Consider the following 21,198-nt stretch of genomic DNA (forward strand, 5'->3'; position numbering starts at 1 on the left):
AAGTAGCTTAAGGCAGTTTCAAAAGAGAGTGATTTTATCTAAAAGGAGAGCATATAGAAAGTGAAGCAACACTCCATTCACTTCGCACAGTGCATTGAAGTGTTGGAACAGACTGCTTCTCTTTCAGAGAAACGCATGTGAATTTCTGTTAAATGCTTGTAAGTAGCTTAAGGCACTTTCAAAGGAAAGTGATTTTCTCTGAAAGGACAGCATTTAGAAAGTGAAGCAACACTCCATTCACTTCTCACAGTGAATTGAAGTGTTGGAACAGACTGCTTCTCTTTCAGAGAAATGCAAGTGAATTTCTGTTGAATGCTTGTAAGTAGCTTAAGGCACTTTCAAAGGAAAGTTATTTTCTCTTAAATGAAAGCATTTAGAAAGTTAAGCAACACTCCATTCACTTTGAACAGTGAATTGAAGTGTTGGAACAAACTGCTTCTCTTTCAGAGAAATGCATGTGAATTTCTGTTGAATGCTTGTAAGTAGCTTAAGGCACTTTCAAAGGAAAGTGATTTTCTCTGAAAGGACAGCATTTAGAAAGTGAAGCAACACTCCATTCACTTCGCACAGTAAATTGAAGTGTTGGAACAGACTGCTTCTCTTTCAGAGAAACACATGTGAATTTCTGTTAAATGCTTGTAAGTAGCTTAAGGCACTTTCAAAGGAAAGTGATTTTCTCTGAAAGGACAGCATTTAGAAAGTGAAGCAACACTCCATACACTTCGCACAGTGAATTGAAGTGTTGGAACAGACAGCTTCTCTTTCATAGAAACACATTTGAGTTTCCTGTGAATGCTTGTAAGTAGGTTAAGACACTTTCAAAGGAAAGTGATTTTCTCTGAAATTACAGGATTTAGAATGTGAAGGAACACTCCATTCACTTCGCACAGTGAAATGAAGTGTTGGAGCAGACTGCTTCTCTTTCAGAGAAAAAGATGTGAGTTTCTTGTTAATGCTTGTAAGTCGCTTAAGGCAGTTTCAAAAGAGAGTGATTTTCTGTAAAAGGAGAGCATATAGAAAGTGAAGCAACACTCCATTCATTTCGCAGAGTGAATTGAAGTGTTGGAACAGACTGCTTCTCTTTCAGAGAAACGCATGTGAATTTCTGTTAAATGCTTGTAAGTAGCTTAAGGCAGTTTCAAAGGAAAGTGATTTTCTCTGAAAGGACAGCATTTAGAAAGTGAAGCAACACTCCATTCACTTCTCACAGTGAATTGAAATGTTGGAACAGACTGCTTCTCTTTCAGACAAACGCAAGTGAATTTCTGTTGAATGCTTGTAAGTAGCTTAAGGCACTTTAAAGGAAAGTGATTTTCTCTGAAAGGACAGCATTTAGAAAGTGAAGCAACACTCCATTCACTTCGCACAGTGAATTGAAGTGTGGAACAGACAGCTTCTCTTTCATAGAAACACATTTGAGTGTCCCGTGAATGCTTGTAAGTAGCTTAAGAAACTTTCAGAGGAAAGTGATTTTCTCTGAAACTACAGCATTTAGAATGTGAAGGAACACTCCATTCACTTCGCACAGTGAATTGAAGTGTTGGAACAGACTGCTTCTCTTTAAGAGAAAAAGATGTGAGTTTCTTGTTAATGCTTGTAAGTCACTTAAGGCAGTTTCAAAGGAAAGTGAATTTCTCTGAAAGGACAACATTTAGAAAGTGAAGCAACACTCCATTCACTTCGCACAGTGAATTGAAGTGTTGGAACAGACTGCTTCTCTTTCAGAGAAACGCATGTGAATTTCTGTTGAATGCTTGTAAGTAGCTTAAGGCACTTTCAAAGGAAAGTGATTTTGTCTGTAAGGACAGCATTTAGAAAGTGAAGCAACACTCCACTCACTTCGCACAGTGAATTGATGTTGGAACAGACTGCTTGTCTTTCAGAGAAACGCATGTGAATTTCTGTTGAATGCTTGTAAGTAGCTTAAGGCACTTTCAAAGCAAAGTGATTTTCTCTGAAAGGACAGAATTTAGAAAGTGAAGCAACACTCCATTCACTTCGCACAGTGAATTGAAGTGTTGGAAAAAACTGATTCTCTTTCAGAGAAACGCATGTGAATTTCTGTTGAATGCTTGTAAGTAGCTTAAGGCAGTTTCAAAGGAAAGTGATTTTCTCTGAAAAGACAGCATTTAGAAAGTGAAGCAACACTCCATTCACTTCGCACAGTGAATTGAAGTGTTGGAACAGACAGCTTCTCTTTCATAGAAACACATTTGAGTTTCCCGTGACTGCTTGTAAGTAGCTTAAGACACCTTCAAATGAAAGTGATTTTCTCTGAAACTACAGCATTTAGAATGTGAAGGAACACTCCATTCACTTTGCACAGTGAATTGAAGTGTTGGAACAGTTTACTTCTCTTTAAGAGAAAAAGATGTGAGTTTCTTGTTAATGCTTGTAAGTCGCTTAAGGCAGTTTCAAAGGAAAGTGAATTTCTCTGAAAGGACAGCATTTAGAAAGTGAAGCAACACTCCACTCACTTCGCACAGTGAATTGAAGTGTTGGAACAGACTGCTTGTCTTTCAGAGAAACGCATGTGAATTTCTGTTGAATGCTTGTAAGTAGCTTAAGGCACTTTCAAAGGAAAGTGATTTTCTCTGAAAGGACAGCATTTAGAAAGTGAAGCACCACTCCATTCACTTCTCACAGTGAATTGAAGTGTTGGAACAGACTGCTTCTCTTTCAGAGAAACGCTTGAGAATTTCTGTTGAATGCTTGTAAGTAGCTTAAGGCACTTTCAAAGCAAAGTGATTTTCTCTGAAAGGACAGAATTTAGAAAGTGAAGCAACACTCCATTCACTTCGCACAGTGAATTGAAGTGTTGGAACAGACTGATTCTCTTTCAGAGATACGCATGTGAATTTCTGTTGAATGATTGTAAGTAGCTTAAGGCAGTTTCAAAGGAAAGTGATTATCTCTGAAAGGACAGCATTTAGAAAGTGAAGCAACACTCCATTCACTTCGCACAGTGAATTGAAGTGTTGGAACAGACAGCTTTTCTTTCATAGAAACACATTTGAGTTTCCCGTGACTGCTTGTAAGTAGCTTAAGACACTTTCAAAGGAAAGTGATTTTCTCTGAAACTACAACATTTAGAATGTGAAGGAACACTCCATTCTCTTCGCACAGTGAATTGAAGTGTTGGAACAGTTTACTTCTCTTTCAGAGAAAAAGATGTGAGTTTCTTGTGAATGCTTTTAAGTCGCTTAAGGCAGTTTCAAAAGAGAGTGATTTGCTCTAAAAGGAGATCATATAGAAAGTGAAGCAACACTCCATTCACTTCGCACAGTAATTGAAGTGTTGGAACAGACTGCTTGTCTTTCAGAGAAATGCATGTGAATTTCTGTTGAATGCTTGTAAGTAGCTTAAGGCACTTTCAAAGGAAAGTGATTTTCTCTGAAAGGACAGCATTTAGAAAGTGAAGCAACACTCCATTCACTTCACACAGTGAATTGAAGTGTTGGAACAGACTGCTTCTCTTTCAGAGAAACGCATGTGAATTTCTGTTGAATGCTTGTAAGTAGCTTAAGGCACTTTCAAAGGAAAGTGATTTTCTCTGAAAGGACAGCATTTAGAAAGTGAAGCAACACTCCATTCACTTCGCACAGTGAATTGAAGTGTTGGAACAGACAGCTTCACTTTCATAGAAACACATTTGAGTGTCCCTTGAATGCTTGTAAGTAGCTTAAGACACTTTCAAAGGATAGTGATTTTCTCTGAAACTACAGCATTTAGAATGTGAAGGAACACTCCTTTCACTTCGCACAGTGAATTGAAGTGTTGGAACAGACTGCTTCTCTTTCAGAGAAAAAGATGTGAGTTTCTTGTGAATGCTTGTAAGTCGCTTAAGGCAGTTTCAAAGGAAAGTGATTTTCTCTGAAAGGACAGCATTTAGAAAGTGAAGCAACACTCCATTCACTTCGCACAGTGAATTGAAGTGTTGGAACACACTGCTTCTCTTTCAGAGAAACAGATGTGAGTTTCTTGTGAATGCTTTTAAGTAGCTTAAGGCAGTTTCAAAAGAGAGTGATTTCATCTAAAAGGAGAGCATATAGAAAGTGAAGCAACACTCCATTCACTTCGCACAGTGCATTGAAGTGTTGGTACAGACTGCTTCTCTTTCAGAGAAACGCATGTGAGTTTCTTGTGAATGCTTGTAAGTAGCTTAAGGCACTTTCAAAGGAAAGTGATTTTTCCTGAAAGGACAGCATTTAGAAAGTGAAGCAACACTCCATTCACTTCGCACAGTGAATTGAAGTGTTGGAACAGACTGCTTCTCTTTCAGAGAAACGCATGTGAATTTCTGTTAAATGCTTGTAAGTAGCTTAAGGCACTTTAAAAGGAAAGTGATTTTCTCTGAAAGGACAGCATTTAGAAAGTGAAGCAACACTCCATTCACTTCGCACAGTGAATTGAAGTGTTGGAACAGACTGCTTCTCTTTCAGAGAAACGCATGTGAATTTCTGTTAAATGCTTGTAAGTAGCTTAAGGCACTTTCAAAGGAAAGTGATTTTCACTGAAACTACAGCATTTAGAATGTGAAGGAACACTCCATTCACTTCGCACAGTGAATTGAAGTGTTGGAACAGACTGCTTCTCTTTCAGAGAAAAAGATGTGAGTTTCTTGTGAATGCTTGTAAGTCGCTTAAGGCAGTTTCAAAAGAGAGTGATTTTGCTCTAAAAGGAGAGCATATAGAAAGTGAAGAAACATTCCAATTACTTCGCACAGTGAATTGAAGTGTTGGAACAGACTGCTTCTCATCCAGAGAAAAAGATGTGAGTTTCTTGTTAATGCTTGTAAGTCGCTTAAGGCAGTTTCAAAAGAGAGTGATTTTCTCTAAAAGGAGAGCATATAGAAAGTGAAGCAACACTCCATTCACTTCGCACAGTGAATTGAAGTGTTGGAACAGACTGCTTCTCTTTCAGAAAAATGCATGTGAGTTTCTTGTGAATGCTTGTAAGTAGCTTAAGGCACTTTCAAAGGAAAGTGATTTTCTCTGAAAGGACAACATTTAGAAAGTGAAGGAACACTCCTTTCATTTCGCACAGTGAATTTAAGTGTTGGAACAGACTGCTTCTCTTTAAGAGAAAAAGATGTGAGTTTCTTGTTAATGCTTGTAAGTCGCTTAAGGCAGTTTCAAAGGAAAGTGAATTTCTCTGAAAGGACAGCATTTAGAAAGTGAAGCAACACTCCATTCACTTCGCACAGTGAATTGAAGTGTTGGAACAGACTGCTTCTCTTTCAGAGAAACGCATGTGAATTTCTGTTAAATGCTTGTAAGTAGCTTAAGGCACTTTCAAAGGAAAGTGATTTTCTCTGAAAGGACAGCATTTAGAAAGTGAAGCAACACTCCATTCACTTCGCACAGTGAATTGAAGTGTTGGAACTGACTGCTTCTCTTTCAGAAAAATGCATGTGAGTTTCTTGTGAATGCTTGTAAGTAGCTTAAGGCAGTTTCAAAAGAGAGTGATTTTCTCTAAAAGGAGAGCATATGGAAAGTGAAGCAACACTCCATTCACTTCGCACAGTGAATAGAAGTGTTGGAACAGACTGCTTCTCTTTCAGAGAAACGCATGTGAATTTCTGTTGAATTCTTGTAAGTAGCTTAAGGCACTTTCAAAGGAAAGTGATTTTCTCTGAAAGGACAGTATTTAGAAAGTGAAGCAACACTCCATTCACTTCGCACAGTGAATTGAAGTGTTGGAACAGACAGCTTCTCTTTCATAGAAACACATTTGAGTTTCCTGTGAATGCTTGTAAGTAGCTTAAGACACTTTCAGATGAAAGTGATTTTCTCTGAAACTACAGCATTTAGAATGTGATCGAACACTCCATTCACTTCGCACAGTGAATTGAAGTGTTGGAACAGACGGCTTCTCTTTCAGAGAAACGCATGTGAGTTTCTGGTGAATGCTTGTGAGTCGCTTAAGGCAGTTTCAAATGAGAGTGATTTTATCTAAAAGGAGAGCATATAGAAAGTGAAGCAACACTCCATTCACTTCGCACAGTGAATTGAAGTGTTGGAACAGACTGCTTCTCTTTCAGAGAATCGCATGTGAATTTCTGTTGAATGCTTGTAAGTAGCTTAAGGCACTTTCACAGGAAAGTGATTTTCTCTTAAAGGACAGCATTTAGAAAGTGAAGCAACACTCCATTCACTTCGCACAGTGAATTGAAGTGTTGGAACACACTGCTTCTCTTTCAGAGAAACAGATGTGAGTTTCTTGTGAATGCTTTTTAGTAGCTTAAGGCAGTTTCAAAAGAGAGTGATTTTATCTAAAAGGAGAGCATATAGAAAGTGAAGTAACACTCCATTCACTTCGCACAGTGCATTGAAGTGTTGGAACAGACTGCTTCTCTTTCAGAGAAAGGCATGTGAGTTTCTTGTGAATGCTTTTAAGTAGCTTAAGGCAGTTTCAAAAGAGAGTGATTTTATCTAAAAGGAGAGCATATAGAAAGTGAAGCAACACTCCATTCACTTCGCACAGTGCATTGAAGTGTTGGAACAGACTGCTTCTCTTTCAGAGAAACGCATGTGAATTTCTGTTAAATGCTTGTAAGTAGCTTAAGGCACTTTCAAAGGAAAGTGATTTTCTCTGAAAGGACAGCATTTAGAAAGTGAAGCAACACTCCATTCACTTCTCACAGTGAATTGAAGTGTTGGAACAGACTGCTTCTCTTTCAGAGAAATGCAAGTGAATTTCTGTTGAATGCTTGTAAGTAGCTTAAGGAACTTTCAAAGGAAAGTTATTTTCTCTTAAATGAAAGCATTTAGAAAGTTAAGCAACACTCCATTCACTTTGAACAGTGAATTGAAGTGTTGGAACAAACTGCTTCTCTTTCAGAGAAATGCATGTGAATTTCTGTTGAATGCTTGTAAGTAGCTTAAGGCACTTTCAAAGGAAAGTGATTTTCTCTGAAAGGACAGCATTTAGAAAGTGAAGCAACACTCCATTCACTTCGCACAGTAAATTGAAGTGTTGGAACAGACTGCTTCTCTTTCAGAGAAACACATGTGAATTTCTGTTAAATGCTTGTAAGTAGCTTAAGGCACTTTCAAAGGAAAGTGATTTTCTCTGAAAGGACAGCATTTAGAAAGTGAAGCAACACTCCATACACTTCGCACAGTGAATTGAAGTGTTGGAACAGACAGCTTCTCTTTCATAGAAACACATTTGAGTTTCCTGTGAATGCTTGTAAGTAGGTTAAGACACTTTCAAAGGAAAGTGATTTTCTCTGAAATTACAGGATTTAGAATGTGAAGGAACACTCCATTCACTTCGCACAGTGAAATGAAGTGTTGGAGCAGACTGCTTCTCTTTCCGAGAAAAAGATGTGAGTTTCTTGTTAATGCTTGTAAGTCGCTTAAGGCAGTTTCAAAAGAGAGTGATTTTCTGTAAAAGGAGAGCATATAGAAAGTGAAGCAACACTCCATTCATTTCGCAGAGTGAATTGAAGTGTTGGAACAGACTGCTTCTCTTTCAGAGAAACGCATGTGAATTTCTGTTAAATGCTTGTAAGTAGCTTAAGGCAGTTTCAAAGGAAAGTGATTTTCTCTGAAAGGACAGCATTTAGAAAGTGAAGCAACACTCCATTCACTTCTCACAGTGAATTGAAATGTTGGAACAGACTGCTTCTCTTTCAGACAAACGCAAGTGAATTTCTGTTGAATGCTTGTAAGTAGCTTAAGGCACTTTAAAGGAAAGTGATTTTCTCTGAAAGGACAGCATTTAGAAAGTGAAGCAACACTCCATTCACTTCGCACAGTGAATTGAAGTGTGGAACAGACAGCTTCTCTATCATAGAAACACATTTGAGTGTCCCGTGAATGCTTGTAAGTAGCTTAAGAAACTTTCAGAGGAAAGTGATTTTCTCTGAAACTACAGCATTTAGAATGTGAAGGAACACTCCATTCACTTCGCACAGTGAATTGAAGTGTTGGAACAGACTGCTTCTCTTTAAGAGAAAAAGATGTGAGTTTCTTGTTAATGCTTGTAAGTCACTTAAGGCAGTTTCAAAGGAAAGTGAATTTCTCTGAAAGGACAACATTTAGAAAGTGAAGCAACACTCCATTCACTTCGCACAGTGAATTGAAGGGTTGGAACAGACTGCTTCTCTTTCAGAGAAACGCATGTGAATTTCTGTTGAATGCTTGTAAGTAGCTTAAGGCACTTTCAAAGGAAAGTGATTTTGTCTGTAAGGACAGCATTTAGAAAGTGAAGCAACACTCCACTCACTTCGCACAGTGAATTGATGTTGGAACAGACTGCTTGTCTTTCAGAGAAACGCATGTGAATTTCTGTTGAATGCTTGTAAGTAGCTTAAGGCACTTTCAAAGCAAAGTGATTTTCTCTGAAAGGACAGAATTTAGAAAGTGAAGCAACACTCCATTCACTTCGCACAGTGAATTGAAGTGTTGGAAAAAACTGATTCTCTTTCAGAGAAACGCATGTGAATTTCTGTTGAATGCTTGTAAGTAGCTTAAGGCAGTTTCAAAGGAAAGTGATTTTCTCTGAAAAGACAGCATTTAGAAAGTGAAGCAACACTCCATTCACTTCGCACAGTGAATTGAAGTGTTGGAACAGACAGCTTCTCTTTCATAGAAACACATTTGAGTTTCCCGTGACTGCTTGTAAGTAGCTTAAGACACCTTCAAATGAAAGTGATTTTCTCTGAAACTACAGCATTTAGAATGTGAAGGAACACTCCATTCACTTTGCACAGTGAATTGAAGTGTTGGAACAGTTTACTTCTCTTTAAGAGAAAAAGATGTGAGTTTCTTGTTAATGCTTGTAAGTCGCTTAAGGCAGTTTCAAAGGAAAGTGAATTTCTCTGAAAGGACAGCATTTAGAAAGTGAAGCAACACTCCACTCACTTCGCACAGTGAATTGAAGTGTTGGAACAGACTGCTTGTCTTTCAGAGAAACGCATGTGAATTTCTGTTGAATGCTTGTAAGTAGCTTAAGGCACTTTCAAAGGAAAGTGATTTTCTCTGAAAGGACAGCATTTAGAAAGTGAAGCACCACTCCATTCACTTCTCACAGTGAATTGAAGTGTTGGAACAGACTGCTTCTCTTTCAGAGAAACGCTTGAGAATTTCTGTTGAATGCTTGTAAGTAGCTTAAGGCACTTTCAAAGCAAAGTGATTTTCTCTGAAAGGACAGAATTTAGAAAGTGAAGCAACACTCCATTCACTTCGCACAGTGAATTGAAGTGTTGGAACAGACTGATTCTCTTTCAGAGATACGCATGTGAATTTCTGTTGAATGCTTGTAAGTAGCTTAAGGCAGTTTCAAAGGAAAGTGATTATCTCTGAAAAGACAGCATTTAGAAAGTGAAGCAACACTCCATTCACTTCGCACAGTGAATTGAAGTGTTGGAACAGACAGCTTTTCTTTCATAGAAACACATTTGAGTTTCCCGTGACTGCTTGTAAGTAGCTTAAGACACTTTCAAAGGAAAGTGATTTTCTCTGAAACTACAACATTTAGAATGTGAAGGAACACTCCATTCTCTTCGCACAGTGAATTGAAGTGTTGGAACAGTTTACTTCTCTTTAAGAGAAAAAGATGTGAGTTTCTTGTTAATGCTTGTAAGTCGCTTAAGGCAGTTTCAAAGGAAAGTGAATTTCTCTGAAAGGACAGCATTTAGAAAGTGAAGCAACACTCCATTCACTTCGCACAGTGAATTGAAGTGTTGGAACAGACTGCTTGTCTTTCAGAGAAACGCATGTGAATTTCTGTTGAATGCTTGTAAGTAGCTTAAGGCACTTTCAAAGGAAAGTGATTTTCTCTGAAAGGACAGCATTTAGAAAGTGAAGCAACACTCCATTCACTTCTCACACTGAATTGAAGTGTTGGAACAGACTGCTTCTCTTTCAGAGAAACGCATGTGAATTTCTGTTAAATGCTTGTAAGTAGCTTAAGTCACTTTCAAAGGAAAGTGATTTTCTCTGAAAGGACTGCATTTAGAAAGTTAAGCAACACTCCATACACTTCGCACAGTGAATTGAAGTGTTGGAACAGACAACTTCTCTTTCATAGAAACACATTTGTGTTTCCTGTGAATGCTTGTAAGTAGGTTAAGACACTTTCAAAGGAAAGTGATTTTCTCTGAAATTACAGAATTTAGAATGTGAAGGAACACTCCATTCACTTCGCACAGTGAATTGAAGTGTTGGAACAGACTGCTTCTCTTTCAGAGAAAAAGATGTGAGTTTCTTGTGAATGCTTTTAAGTAGCTTAAGGCAGTTTCAAAGAGAGTGATTTTCTCTAAAAGGAGAGCATATAGAAAGTGAAGCAGCACTCCATTCACTTCGCACAGTGAATTGAAGTGTTGGAACACACTGCTTCTCTTTCAGAGAAACGCATGTGAATTTCTGTTAAATGCTTGTAAGTACCTTAAGGCACTTTCAAAGGAAAGTGATTTTCTCTGAAAGGACAGCATTTAGAAAGTGAAGCAACACTCCATTCACTTCTCATAGTGAATTGAAGTGTTGGAACAGACTGCTTCTCTTTCAGAGAAATGCATGTGAATTTCTGTTAAATGCTTGTAAGTAGCTTAAGTCACTTTCAAAGGAAAGTGATCTTCTCTGAAAGGACAGCATTTAGAAAGTTAAGCAACACACCATACACTTCGCACAGTGAATTGAAGTGTTGGAACAGACAGCTTCTCTTTCATAGAAACACATTTGAGTTTCCTGTGAATGCTTGTAAGTAGGTTAAGACACTTTCAAAGGAAAGTGATTTTCTCTGAAATTACAGAATTTAGAATGTGAAGGAACACTCCATTCACTTCGCACAGTGAATTGAAGTGTTGGAACAGACTGCTTCTCTTTCAGAGAAAAAGATGTGAGTTTCTTGTTAATGCTTGTAAGTCGCTTAAGTCAGTTTCAAAAGAGAGTGATTTTCTATAAAAGGAGAGCATATAGAAAGTGAAGCAACACTCCATTCACTTCTCACAGTGAATTGAAGTGTTGGAACAGACTGCTTCTCTTTCAGAGAAACGCATGTGAATTTCTGTTGAATGCTATTAAGTAGCTTAAGGCACTTTCAAAGGAAAGTGATTTTCTCTGAAATGACAGCATTTAGAAAGTGAAGCAACACTCCATTCAATTTGCACAGTGAATTGAAGTGTTGGAACAGACTGCTTCTCTTTCAGAGAAATGCATATAAATTTCTGTTGAATGCTTGTAAGTAGCTTAAGGCACTTTCAAAGGAAAGTGATTTTCTCTGAAAGGACAGCATTTAGAAAGTGAGGCAACACTCCATTCACTTCACACAGTGAATTGAAGTGTTGGAACAGACTGCTTCTCTTGAAGAGAAATGCTTGAGAATTTCTGTTGAATGCTTGTAAGTAGCTTAAGGCACATTCAAAGGAAAGTGATTTTCTCTGAAAGGACAGCATTTAGAAAGTGAAGCAACACTCCATTCACTTCGCACAGTGAATTGAAGTGTTGGAACACACTGCTTCTTTTTCAGAGAAACAGATGTGAGTTTCTTGTGAATGCTTTTAAGTAGCTTAAGGCAGTTTCAAAAGAGAGTGATTTTATCTAAAAGGAGAGCATATAGAAAGTGAAGCAACACTCCATTCACTTCGCACAGTGCATTGAAGTGTTGGAACAGACTGCTTCTCTTTCAGAGATACGCATGTGAATTTCTGTTAAATGCTTGTAAGTAGCTTAAGGCACTTTCAAAGGAAAGTGATTTTCTCTGAAAGGACAGCATTTAGAAAGTGAAACAACACTCCATTCACTTCTCACAGTGAATTGAAGTGTTGGAACAGACTGCTTCTCTTTCAGAGAAATGCAAGTGAATTTCTGTTGAATGCTTGTAAGTAGCTTAAGGCACTTTCAAAGGAAAGTGATTTTCTCTGAAAGGACAGCATTTAGAAAGTTAAGCAACACTCCATACACTTCGCACAGTGAATTGAAGTGTTGGAACAGACAGCTTCTTTTTCATAGAAACAAATTTGAGTGTCCTGTGAATGCTTGTAAGTAGGTTAAGAGTCTTTCAAAGGAAAGTGATTTTCTCTGAAATTACAGAATTTAGAATGTGAAGGAACACTCCATTCACTTCGCACAGTGATTTGAAGTGTTGGAACAGACTGCTTCTCTTTCAGAAAAATGCATGTGAGTTTCTTGTGAATGCTTGTAAGTAGCTTAAGGCACTTTCAAAGAAAGTGATTTTCTCTGAAAGGACAGCATTTAGAAAGTGAAGCAACACTCCATTCACTTCACACAGTGAATTGAAGTGTTGTAACAGACTGCTTCTCTTTCAGAGAAACGCATGTGAATTTCTGTTGAATGCTTGTAAGTAGCTTAAGGCACTTTCAAAGGAAAGTGATTTTCTCTGAAAGGACAGCATTTAGAAAGTGAAGCAACACTCCATTCACTTCGCACAGTGAATTGAAGTGTGGAACAGACAGCTTCTCTTTCATAGAAACACATTTGAGTGTCCCGTGAATGCTTGTAAGTAGCTTAAGACACTTTCAAAGGAAAGTGATTTTCTCTGAAACTACAGCATTTAGAATGTGAAGGAACACTCCACTCACTTCACACAGTGAATTGAAGTGTTGGAACAGACTGCTTCTCTTTCAGAGAAACGCATGTGAATTTCTGTTGAATGCTTGTAAGTAGCTTAAGGCACTTTCAAAGGAAAGTGATTTTCTCTGAAAGGACAGCATTTAGAAAGTGAAACAACACTCCATTCACTTCGCACAGTGAATTGAAGTGTTGGAACAGACTGCTTCTCTTTCAGAGAAAAAGATGTGAGTTTCTTGTGAATGCTTGTAAGTCGCTTAAGGCAGTTTCAAAAGAGAGTGATTTTCTCTAAAAGGAGAGCATATAGAAAGTGAAGCAACACTCCATTCACTTCGCACAGTGAATTGAAGTGTTGGAAGAGACTGCTTGTCTTTCACAGAAATGCATGTGAATTTCTGTTGAATGCTTGTAAGCAGCTTAAGGCACTTACAAAGGAAAGTGATTTTCTCTGAAAGGACAGCATTTAGAAAGTGAAGCAACACTCCATTCACTTCGCACAGTGAATTGAAGTGTCGGAACAGACTGCTTGTCTTTCAGAGAAACGCATGTGAATTTCTGTTGAATGCTTGTAAGTAGCTTAAGGCACTTTCAAAGGAAAGTTATTTTCTCTTAAAGGAAAGCATTTAGAAAGTTAAGCAACACTCCATTCACTTTGAACAGTGAATTGAAGTGTTGGAACAGACTGCTTCTCTTTCAGAGAAATGCATGTGAATTTCTGTTGAATGCTTGTAAGTAGCGTAAGGCACTTTCAAAGGAAAGTGATTTTCTCTGAAAGGACAGCATTTAGAAAGTGAAGCAACACTCCATTCACTTCGCACAGTGAATTGAAGTGTTGGAACAGACTGCTTCTCTTTCAGAGAAACACATGTGAATTTCTGTTAAATGCTTGTAAGTAGCTTAAGGCACTTTCAAAGGAAAGTGATTTCCTTGAAAGGACAGCATTTAGAAAGTGAAGCAACACTCCATACACTTCGCACAGTGAATTGAAGTGTTGGAAAAGACAGCTTCTCTTTCATAGAAACACATTTGAGTTTCCTGTGAATGCTTGTAAGTAGGTTAAGACACTTTCAAAGGAAAGTGATTTTCTCTGAAATTACAGAATTTAGAATGTGAAGGAACACTCCATTCACTTCGCACAGTGAAATGAAGTGTTGGAACAGACTGCTTCACTTTCAGAGAAAAAGATGTGAGTTTCTTGTTAATGCTTGTAAGTCGCTTAAGGCAGTTTCAAAAGAGAGTGATTTTCTGTAAAAGGAGAGCATATAGAAAGTGAAGCAACACTCCATTCACTTCGCAAAGTGAATTGAAGTGTTGGAACAGACTGCTTGTCTTTCAGAGAAATGCATGTGAATTTCTGTTGAATGCTTGTAAGTAGCTTAAGGCACTTTCAAAGGAAAGTGATTTTCTCTGAAAGGACAGCATTTAGAAAGTGAAGCAACACTCCATTCACTTTGCACAGTGAATTGAAGTTTCGGAACAGACTGCTTCTCTTTCAGAGAAACGCATGTGAATTTCTGTTGAATGCTTGTAAGTAGCTTAAGGCACTTTCAAAGGAAAGTTATTTTCTCTTAAAGGAAAGCATTTAGAAAGTTAAGCAACACTCCATTCACTTTGAACAGTGAATTGAAGTGTTGGAACAGACTGCTTCTCTTTCAGAGAAATGCATGTGAATTTCTGTTGAATGCTTGTAAGTAGCGTAAGGCACTTTCAAAGGAAAGTGATTTTCTCTGTAAGGACAGCATTTAGAAAGTGAAGCAACACTCCATTCACTTCGCACAGTGAATTGAAGTGTTGGAAAAGACTGCTTCTCTTTCAGAGAAACACATGTGAATTTCTGTTACATGCTTGTAAGTAGCTTAAGGCACTTTCAAAGGAAAGTGATTTTCTCTGAAAGGACAGCATTTAGAAAGTGAAGCAACACTCCATACACTTCGCACAGTGAATTGAAGTGTTGGAACAGACAGCTTCTCTTTCATAGAAACACATTTGAGTTTCCTGTGAATGCTTGTAAGTAGGTTAAGACACTTTCAAAGGAAAGTGATTTCTCTGAAATTACAGAATTTAGAATGCGAAGGAACACTCCATTCACTTCGCACAGTGAAATGAAATGTTGGAACAGACTGCTTCTCTTTCAGAGAAAAAGATGTGAGTTTCTTGTTAATGCTTGTAAGCCGCTTAAGGCAGTTTCAAAAGAGAGTGATTTTCTGTAAAAGGAGAGCATATAGAAAGTGAAGCAACACTCCATTCATTTTGCAGAGTGAATTGAAGTGTTGGAACAGACTGCTTCTCTTTCAGAGAAACGCATGTGAATTTCTGTTCAATGCTTGTAAGTAGCTTAAGGCACTTTCAAAGGAAAGTGATTTTCTCTGAAAGGACAGCATTTAGAAAGTGAAGCAACACTCCATTTACTTTTCACAGTGAATTGAAGTGTTGGAACAGACTGCTTTTCTTTCAGAGAAATGCAAGTGAATTTCTGTTGAATGCTTGTAAGTAGCTTAAGGCACTTTAAAGGAAAGTGATTTTCTCTGAAAGGACAGGATTTAGAAAGTTAAGCAACACTCCATACACTTCGCACAGTGAATTGAAGTGTTGGAAGAGACATCTTCTCTTTCATAGAAACACATTTGAGTTTCCTGTGAATGCTTGTAAGTAGGTTAAGACACTATCAAAGGAAAGTGATTTTCTCTGAAATTACAGAATTTAGAATGTGAAGGAACACTCCATTCACTTCGCACAGTGAATTGAAGTGTTGGAATAGACTGCTTCTCTTTCAGAGAAAAAGATGTGAGTTTCTTGTGAATGCTTGTAAGTAGCTTAAGGCAGTTTCAAAAGAGAGTGATTTTCTCTAAAAGGAGAGCATATAGAAAGTGAAGCAACGCTCCATTCACTTTGCACAGTGAATTGAAGTGTTGGAACAGACTGCTTCTCTTTCAGAGAAACGCATGTGAATTTCTGTTGAATGCTTGTAAGTAGCTTAAGGCACTTTCAAAGGAAAGTGATTTTCTCTGAAAGGACAGCATTTAGAAAGTGAAGCAACACTCCATTCACTTCTCATAGTGAATTGAAGTGTTGGAACAGACTGCTTCTCTTTCAGAAAAATGCATGTGAGTTTCTTGTGAATGCTTGTAAGTAGCTTAAGGCACTTTCAAAGAAAGTGATTTTCTCTGAAAGGACAGCATTTAGAAAGTGAAGCAACACTCCATTCACTTCACACAGTGAATTGAAGTGTTGGAACAGACTGCTTCTCTTTCAGAGAAACGCATGTGAATTTCTGTTGAATGCTTGTAAGTAGCTTAAGGCACTTTCAAAGGAAAGTGATTTTCTCTGAAAGGACAGCATTTAGAAAGTGAAGCAACACTCCATTCACTTCGCACAGTGAATTGAAGTGTGGAACAGACAGCTTCTCTTTCATAGAAACACATTTGAGTGTCCCGTGAATGCTTGTAAGTAGCTTAAGACACTTTCAGAGGAAAGTGATTTTCTCTGAAACTACAGCATTTAGAATGTGAAGGAACACTCCATTCACTTCGCACAGTGAATTGAAGTGTTGGAACAGACTGCTTCTCTTTAAGAGAAAAAGATGTGAGTTTCTTGTTAATGCTTGTAAGTCACTTAAGGCAGTTTCAAAGGAAAGTGAATTTCTCTGAAAGGACAACATTTAGAAAGTGAAGCAACACTCCATTCACTTCGCACAGTGAATTGAAGTGTTGGAACAGACTGCTTCTCTTTCAGAGAAACGCATGTGAATTTCTGTTGAATGCTTGTAAGTAGCTTAAGGCACTTTCAAAGGAAAGTGATTTTGTCTGTAAGGACAGCATTTAGAAAGTGAAGCAACACTCCACTCACTTCGCACAGTGAATTGATGTTGGAACAGACTGCTTGTCTTTCAGAGAAACGCATGTGAATTTCTGTTGAATGCTTGTAAGTAGCTTAAGGCACTTTCAAAGGAAAGTGATTTTCTCTGAAAGGACAGCATTTAGAAAGTGAAGCACCACTCCATTCACTTCTCACAGTGAATTGAAGTGTTGGAACAGACTGCTTCTCTTTCAGAGAAACGCTTGAGAATTTCTGTTGAATGCTTGAAGTAGCTTAAGGCACTTTCAAAGCAAAGTGATTTTCTCTGAAAGGACAGAATTTAGAAAGTGAAGCAACACTCCATTCACTTCGCACAGTGAATTGAAGTGTTGGAACAGACTGATTCTCTTTCAGAGAAACGCATGTGAATTTCTGTTGAATGCTTGTAAGTAGCTTAAGGCAGTTTCAAAGAAAAGTGATTTTCTCTGAAAGGACAGCATTTAGAAAGTGAAGCAACACTCCATTCACTTCGCACAGTGAATTGAAGTGTTGGAACAGACAGCTTCTCTTTCATAGAAACACATTTGAGTTTCCTGTGACTGCTTGTAAGTAGCTTAAGACACTTTCAAAGGAAAGTGATTTTCTCTGAAACCACAGCATTTAGAATGTGAAGGAACACTCCATTCACTTCGCACAGTGAACTGAAATGTTGGAACAGTTTACTTCTCTTTAAGAGAAAAAGATGTGAGTTTCTTGTTAATGCTTGTAAGTCGCTTAAGGCAGTTTCAAAGGAAAGTGAATTTCTCTGAAAGGACAGCATTTAGAAAGTGAAGCAACACTCCACTCACTTCGCACAGTGAATTGAAGTGTTGGAACAGACTGCTTGTCTTTCAGAGAAACGAATGTGAATTTCTGTTGAATGCTTGTAAGTAGCTTAAGGCACTTTCAAAGGAAAGTGATTTTCTTTGAAAGGACAGCATTTAGAAAGTGAAGCACCACTCCATTCACTTCTCACAGTGAATTGAAGTGTTGGAACAGACTGCTTCTCTTTCAGAGAAACGCTTGAGAATTTCTGTTGAATGCTTGTAAGTAGCTTAAGGCACTTTCAAAGCAAAGTGATTTTCTCTGAAAGGACAGAATTTAGAAAGTGAAGCAACACTCCATTCACTTCGCACAGTGAATTGAAGTGTTGGAACAGACTGATTCTCTTTCAGAGAAACGCATGTGAATTTCTGTTGAATGCTTGTAAGTAGCTTAAGGCAGTTTCAAAGGAAAGTGATTTTCTCTGAAAGGACAGCATTTAGAAAGTGAAGCAACACTCCATTCACTTCGCACAGTGAATTGAAGTGTTGGAACAACAGCTTCTCTTTCATAGAAACACATTTGAGTTTCCCGTGACTGCTTGTAAGTAGCTTAAGACACTTTCAAAGGAAAGTGATTTTCTCTGAAACTACAACATTTAGAATGTGAAGGAATACTCCATTCACTTCGCACAGTGAATTGAAGTGTTGGAACAGACAGCTTCTCTTTCATAGAAACACATTTGAGTTTCCTGTGAATGCTTGTAAGTAGGTTAAGACACTTTCAAAGGAAAGTGATTTTCTCTGAAATTAAAGAATTTAGAATGTGAAGGAACACTCCATTCACTTCGCACAGTGAATTGAAGTGTTGGAACAGACTGCTTCTCTTTCAGAGAAAAAGATGTGAGTTTCTTGTTAATGCTTGTAAGTCGCTTAAGGCAGTTTCAAAAGAGAGTGATTTTCTATAAAAGGAGAGCATATAGAAAGTGAAGCAACACTCCATTCACTTCACACAGTGAATTGAAGTGTTGGAACAGACTGCTTCTCTTTCAGAGAAACGCATGTGAATTTCTGTTGAATGCTTTTAAGTAGCTTAGGGCACTTTCAAAGGAAAGTGATTTTCTCTGAAAGGACAGCATTTACAAAGTGAAGCAACACTCCATTCACTTCGCACAGTGAATTGAAGTGTTGGAACAGACAGCTTCTCTTTCATAGAAACACATTTGAGTTTCCTGTGACTGCTTGTAAGTAGCTTAAGACACTTTCAAAGGAAAGTGATTTTCTCTGAAACCACAGCATTTAGAATGTGAAGGAACACTCCATTCACTTCGCACAGTGAACTGAAATGTTGGAACAGTTTACTTCTCTTTAAGAGAAAAAGATGTGAGTTTCTTGTTAATGCTTGTAAGTCGCTTAAGGCAGTTTCAAAGGAAAGTGAATTTCTCTGAAAGGACAGCATTTAGAAAGTGAAGCAACACTCCACTCACTTCGCACAGTGAATTGAAGTGTTGGAACAGACTGCTTGTCTTTCAGAGAAACGAATGTGAATTTCTGTTGAATGCTTGTAAGTAGCTTAAGGCACTTTCAAAGGAAAGTGATTTTCTTTGAAAGGACAGCATTTAGAAAGTGAAGCACCACTCCATTCACTTCTCACAGTGAATTGAAGTGTTGGAACAGACTGCTTCTCTTTCAGAGAAACGCTTGAGAATTTCTGTTGAATGCTTGTAAGTAGCTTAAGGCACTTTCAAAGCAAAGTGATTTTCTCTGAAAGGACAGAATTTAGAAAGTGAAGCAACACTCCATTCACTTCGCACAGTGAATTGAAGTGTTGGAACAGACTGATTCTCTTTCAGAGAAACGCATGTGAATTTCTGTTGAATGCTTGTAAGTAGCTTAAGGCAGTTTCAAAGGAAAGTGATTTTCTCTGAAAGGACAGCATTTAGAAAGTGAAGCAACACTCCATTCACTTCGCACAGTGAATTGAAGTGTTGGAACAACAGCTTCTCTTTCATAGAAACACATTTGAGTTTCCCGTGACTGCTTGTAAGTAGCTTAAGACACTTTCAAAGGAAAGTGATTTTCTCTGAAACTACAACATTTAGAATGTGAAGGAATACTCCATTCACTTCGCACAGTGAATTGAAGTGTTGGAACAGACAGCTTCTCTTTCATAGAAACACATTTGAGTTTCCTGTGAATGCTTGTAAGTAGGTTAAGACACTTTCAAAGGAAAGTGATTTTCTCTGAAATTAAAGAATTTAGAATGTGAAGGAACACTCCATTCACTTCGCACAGTGAATTGAAGTGTTGGAACAGACTGCTTCTCTTTCAGAGAAAAAGATGTGAGTTTCTTGTTAATGCTTGTAAGTCGCTTAAGGCAGTTTCAAAAGAGAGTGATTTTCTATAAAAGGAGAGCATATAGAAAGTGAAGCAACACTCCATTCACTTCACACAGTGAATTGAAGTGTTGGAACAGACTGCTTCTCTTTCAGAGAAACGCATGTGAATTTCTGTTGAATGCTTTTAAGTAGCTTAGGGCACTTTCAAAGGAAAGTGATTTTCTCTGAAAGGACAGCATTTACAAAGTGAAGCAACACTCCATTCACTTCGCACAGTGAATTGAAGTGTTGGAACAGACAGCTTCTCTTTCATAGAAACACATTTGAGTTTCCTGTGACTGCTTGTAAGTAGCTTAAGACACTTTCAAAGGAAAGTGATTTTCTCTGAAACCACAGCATTTAGAATGTGAAGGAACACTCCATTCACTTCGCACAGTGAACTGAAATGTTGGAACAGTTTACTTCTCTTTAAGAGAAAAAGATGTGAGTTTCTTGTTAATGCTTGTAAGTCGCTTAAGGCAGTTTCAAAGGAAAGTGAATTTCTCTGAAAGGACAGCATTTAGAAAGTGAAGCAACACTCCACTCACTTCGCACAGTGAATTGAAGTGTTGGAACAGACTGCTTGTCTTTCAGAGAAACGAATGTGAATTTCTGTTGAATGCTTGTAAGTAGCTTAAGGCACTTTCAAAGGAAAGTGATTTTCTTTGAAAGGACAGCATTTAGAAAGTGAAGCACCACTCCATTCACTTCTCACAGTGAATTGAAGTGTTGGAACAGACTGCTTCTCTTTCAGAGAAACGCTTGAGAATTTCTGTTGAATGCTTGTAAGTAGCTTAAGGCACTTTCAAAGCAAAGTGATTTTCTCTGAAAGGACAGAATTTAGAAAGTGAAGCAACACTCCATTCACTTCGCACAGTGAATTGAAGTGTTGGAACAGACTGATTCTCTTTCAGAGAAACGCATGTGAATTTCTGTTGAATGCTTGTAAGTAGCTTAAGGCAGTTTCAAAGGAAAGTGATTTTCTCTGAAAGGACAGCATTTAGAAAGTGAAGCAACACTCCATTCACTTCGCACAGTGAATTGAAGTGTTGGAACAACAGCTTCTCTTTCATAGAAACACATTTGAGTTTCCCGTGACTGCTTGTAAGTAGCTTAAGACACTTTCAAAGGAAAGTGATTTTCTCTGAAACTACAACATTTAGAATGTGAAGGAATACTCCATTCACTTCGCACAGTGAATTGAAGTGTTGGAACAGACAGCTTCTCTTTCATAGAAACACATTTGAGTTTCCTGTGAATGCTTGTAAGTAGGTTAAGACACTTTCAAAGGAAAGTGATTTTCTCTGAAATTAAAGAATTTAGAATGTGAAGGAACACTCCATTCACTTCGCACAGTGAATTGAAGTGTTGGAACAGACTGCTTCTCTTTCAGAGAAAAAGATGTGAGTTTCTTGTTAATGCTTGTAAGTCACTTAAGGCAGTTTCAAAAGAGAGTGATTTTCTATAAAAGGAGAGCATATAGAAAGTGAAGCAACACTCCATTCACTTCACACAGTGAATTGAAGTGTTGGAACAGACTGCTTCTCTTTCAGAGAAACGCATGTGAATTTCTGTTGAATGCTTTTAAGTAGCTTAGGGCACTTTCAAAGGAAAGTGATTTTCTCTGAAAGGACAGCATTTAGAAAGTGAAGCAACACTCCATTCACTTTGCACAGTGAATTGAAG

This window comes from Myodes glareolus, chromosome 18 (assembly GCF_982192425.1).
Source record: "Myodes glareolus chromosome 18, mMyoGla1.1, whole genome shotgun sequence".
Classification (NCBI taxonomy): Eukaryota; Metazoa; Chordata; class Mammalia; order Rodentia; family Cricetidae; genus Myodes; species Myodes glareolus.